This window comes from Larimichthys crocea, chromosome XXIV, assembly GCF_000972845.2.
Source record: "Larimichthys crocea isolate SSNF chromosome XXIV, L_crocea_2.0, whole genome shotgun sequence".
NCBI classification, from domain to species: Eukaryota; Metazoa; Chordata; class Actinopteri; family Sciaenidae; genus Larimichthys; species Larimichthys crocea.
The window spans coordinates 1,495,484-1,499,584 of record NC_040034.1 but is presented as its reverse complement, the minus strand read 5'-3'; the positions used below and the strand labels follow the sequence as shown (position 1 = coordinate 1,499,584).

At 39.7% G+C, this 4,101-nt stretch overlaps 1 long non-coding RNA gene across 1 annotated transcript; it reads right to left on the bottom strand.

The window, feature by feature from the left end:
* Positions 1-443: 443 nt before the first annotated feature.
* LOC113744612 (uncharacterized) lies at positions 444-4,101 on the bottom strand. Its single transcript, XR_003461676.1, has 3 exons — positions 3,445-4,101; positions 856-968; positions 444-717 (listed from the first exon to the last, which is right to left on the bottom strand). It is a non-coding gene; the product is annotated as an uncharacterized LOC113744612 (long non-coding RNA).

The window sequence follows — 4,101 nt, the reverse complement described above, 5'->3', positions numbered from 1 at the left end:
GTAAGAACATAAAGGTGGAATAGATACTTCCGAGTTCTGCTGCTATTGCTGAATTTTAGCAGCTTCTCCTTCATATATTTATCTTCCTTGTGTCTTTATTGTTTGTGTTTAATACATCCTGACCTTTGTATTTCATCCGTTTAATACCCATCACTGTACTTTTACATTTCTTTATATGACTGTGCCAGTGAGTGCCGATGAAAGAGTCTCTGAAAAACAATAAAACATGACTCACATCGTGAGTTCATATCATCAGATCTATTCAGAAAACAACAACTGAACAGTTACTGAAGTTTAAGTGAAGAAATACTACACTGTGAGTGTGCATGCATCTTTAAATAGTCTAATAATTATGACAAATACAAGTGAAATATTTCATATTTCTCACCAGGAGCTCCCTCTCAGCAAGAGGGTTCTTGGTTCGAACCCGTTTGGGTCTTTCTGGGTGGAGTTTACATGTTCTCCTCGTGTCTGCGTGGGTTTAGTCCGCTTCCTCTCGCAGTCTTAACAGGTTACGTGACTCTAAATCGTCCGTAGGTGTGAATACTTGTTTGTCTCTGTGATAAGCTGCTGACTTGTCCAGGGTAGTCAGCTGGGAGAGGGCTCATGGATGGACTCACCAGTAGATTCACAGCTCTGACTGTCCACTAGATGGCGCCACTGTATTTGGTATTAACTCTGCTGTCTGTGGTCAGTGTGATCAGCAGCATCAGTGACCTTTTAAAGACAAAGCTTTAATATTTATGTCATGTTGAACTCACAGATTTTTACGCAAATGTCTGAATTTTTGGATCATCAACAAGTTCCCTCTGATTATTATGATGATCACTTTATTCTTAAGTTAAATGAACTCACCTCACTCATCCTGATGCTTCAAAGTCCTCTAAACTGCATGTTGTCTTTATACTGAGCAGTGAGTGTGACCGTGAAGGCCTCTCAGCGCTGTTACATCACTGAGCTGAACTCTGCTGAGGTAGGAGAGAGGAAAGAAAAAAATATATAATTTCTATCATTCTTAATTTGATTGGTTTGTTTTCCTGGCAGATTACATGTCGGGTATCAGAGAGCTTTCTCTCACTCTGACATTACGCATGTGACTGTGGTCGACCTGTGTTTGTTTATGAGGATACTGAACACTCAGTCCACTCTGTAATCTAATAACGCTGCGTTAAAAAAAAGAAGAGAGAGAGAGAGAACACAAAATCTGACTAATTGCAGGAATGTTCCTGATCTTAATGGGTGAGGAAATTTAATATAAATCCAATCCAGGTATGACTCAACGATTCCTCGGCTGCTAGCGCGGCGGTGTGGTCTGCATCAACACCCCATTTGCACTTTTCTGCACAGGAGAAACGCCGCGCGTAAAAAAAGGCGCACCGAAAGTCCATTTTCTTTTTTTTTCCTCCAAGTGTCCACGGTTTCAGGGACAAAGGAGAGCTCCAAATTAGGGCCGGAATGAAATATTTAATACTAATGGATGCCAGGTGCCAGACGAACAGATGTCAAAGTGATGTATGCTTAAAAGTGTCGTAAATATTGTTTCTTTTTGTCCCCTCTTTGCTCAAACTCCAGGCCTGGTCCTCTTGAAACACGACTACATACGTCGTTAACCCGCGTTCGTCCTCATTAAGGCCGCACTAAAGTTACCGGGCCCACTCAGGCCCGGGAGAAGTGCTAACCTGCAGAAAGACTTTTAATGGTGTCACCGCCGTTTGGGGCTGCAAAGGTTAGAGCCATCAGTGCGGGTTATTTTAAAGGCATTTCCCTTTTTTAAAAACACATTAAAGCTTCCATATAGTCTTATCTTATTTGTATCAAACAGCTGGAGGCGACACCACTTCTCCGTCGTGCGCCCTTAATAACCCGGATTAGTGGTGCGTTTGGGTGACAAACGGCCTTGTTTCTGAACGCACACACACACACACACACACTATAACTCTCCACACGTGTGTATCTTATTGCAGATGTCAGTCAGTTTGGGGACAGTTAGTATGAGATGACAGACCTCCAACCTCTCCGTGAAGCAAGAAATCACTGCGCGTCCCCGTAATAACCCATTAGTGGTGACTTGGATTTCCCACAGGATCTTACTGGGAACAGAAAACCAGGAAAACTGGGATTTTTTTTTTTTTTTTTTAAACCCCACACCGCTCTGCAGGAGAATCTGAGCAGCACAGAGACTCTCCATGATTAATGTCGCGTATTAGGAAATGTGTCCAGCTGCGTTTGGAGATCTTTTTTTTTTTTTTTTTGGACCAAGAAGGAGAAATCAGATGACGGATTTCAGTTTCTTCTTCTTCTCTTTGTTTCCAAGTCAGATCCATCCGCGTTGCACATAGTGCTGATTCTGACACCGCTGTTTCAACATCATAATATTAAATATAATGATGATGACAGCGTTTTATAACACAGGATGATTTATAATTTACTAAAATTACCGCTCTGGTTATTTATTTTTTTGAGCTGTTTGAATCGAAAAGTTATTTTCCATAAAGCTACAGCTGATTTACATTTTTTAAAACCCAAATCCACTAATGAACATTTAATGTTTCAGTATTTTAAATGCATTTTTCAAAAGATGATCTCGTTTAAGTAAAATTTTAACGTCTGAAATGATGTTTGAGTTATAATTGATGGTTTCTTCTGCAGCCTGTGATGATTTAAAGTGTAAAGTTGTTTATTTCTGTCTGTCTCTGCCAAAAGAACATATGAAAATATATTATAAAGATACTTTACTGTCATTATACAGTCACATAAATACACTAAAACTTTCCATACATATCACGTGACACTTGATTAATTATAATGAAAGAGCTGATGACAGATTCATATTTATGTTTCTAATTAATCGGACAGTTTAAAGAAACATGGAGATGACTCTTCATCATCATCATCTGTATTTGTTGGTCTTTGAATATAAATTTTATTTTAAATGTGAAATTATAAAAAACAAACAAACAAACAGATTTCGTTTGTTTATTTTTAATCGCATTCTTTTTGCTGCTTCATAAAGAGTCCATGCTCGCTGTGAGATTCACACTATGATGACATCAAATATAGAAATTAAACGCTCACGCTCCTGGTGAGCGTTTGTTTTTCACCTCCACTCGTCCCCAACCGCGGAGACTGTTGGAACAAGATGAAGTGTTTCAACTTTTTTCGATCATCGAAATCTTGAAAAATCATTTTTGTCTGTTGGGTTTCTTCATTTCTGTGTTTCTCTTTGGAACATTTAAAAAAAAGGTTCCTCATGTCTGCACAGCTGAGGTGTGAGTGTCATCACCGTTTATAACAGAAGTAAACAAACACAAGACAGGAGCTGCTGTCTGAGCTCTACCTGCAGAGATGTGAACGTTTCCAACCTGGATCTTCATTTTCCAAAATCCCTGAGTGTGAATCTTCGTGTTTCCATGAATGTTGTGAAGACAGATTATAGATTTTTACCTGGAATATTGACGCATTCATTCCAGTGTCTCTGCTGCTGCTGCTGGACTTGTTGTATTTTTTCTTTTTGAGGGCCTGAAAATGGCAGAAAAAGGTCAGAAAAAAAGAAGCAGAACTAGAAATATTCCTCGACCCACACACGCTTCTTCCATCATCTTGAGTCAATAAAGAGATCTGCCCGGCCCGTGAAATCAATTATGACCAAAGCAAACACTTTGACATGAAAGAAAGCTGTGATATAAACAGGTCCGAGATCAGCCAGTAACAGTTACAGTAACAACAACATAGTCGAAGAAATCTGCGAATAAAAACACAAAAAACTAATTATATCTGCAGAACTGAAACAATACACTCCAATCTCTGAGAGTTTGGACACGAATGATCTCATATTGGGGGAGTTTAGGTGAATTATTTTGAAGGGGGATAAATATATTTTGCAGAGAGAAACCCCCCTGATGTGCTGGAGGGGAGCTGCGCAGAGGCTGCAGGTCATTTTAGCTGCAAACAAATATGATATTTACAAAAATGTCACTCGAGCATTAAATTATAGATCAGGGAGGCGCAGTGAGGCTTCTCTGCTTTCTAACGTCTTGCACAGAAACCGGACACACACAGCAGGACTGCGCTCAGCGACATACATCAAGACATGCTGCAGGA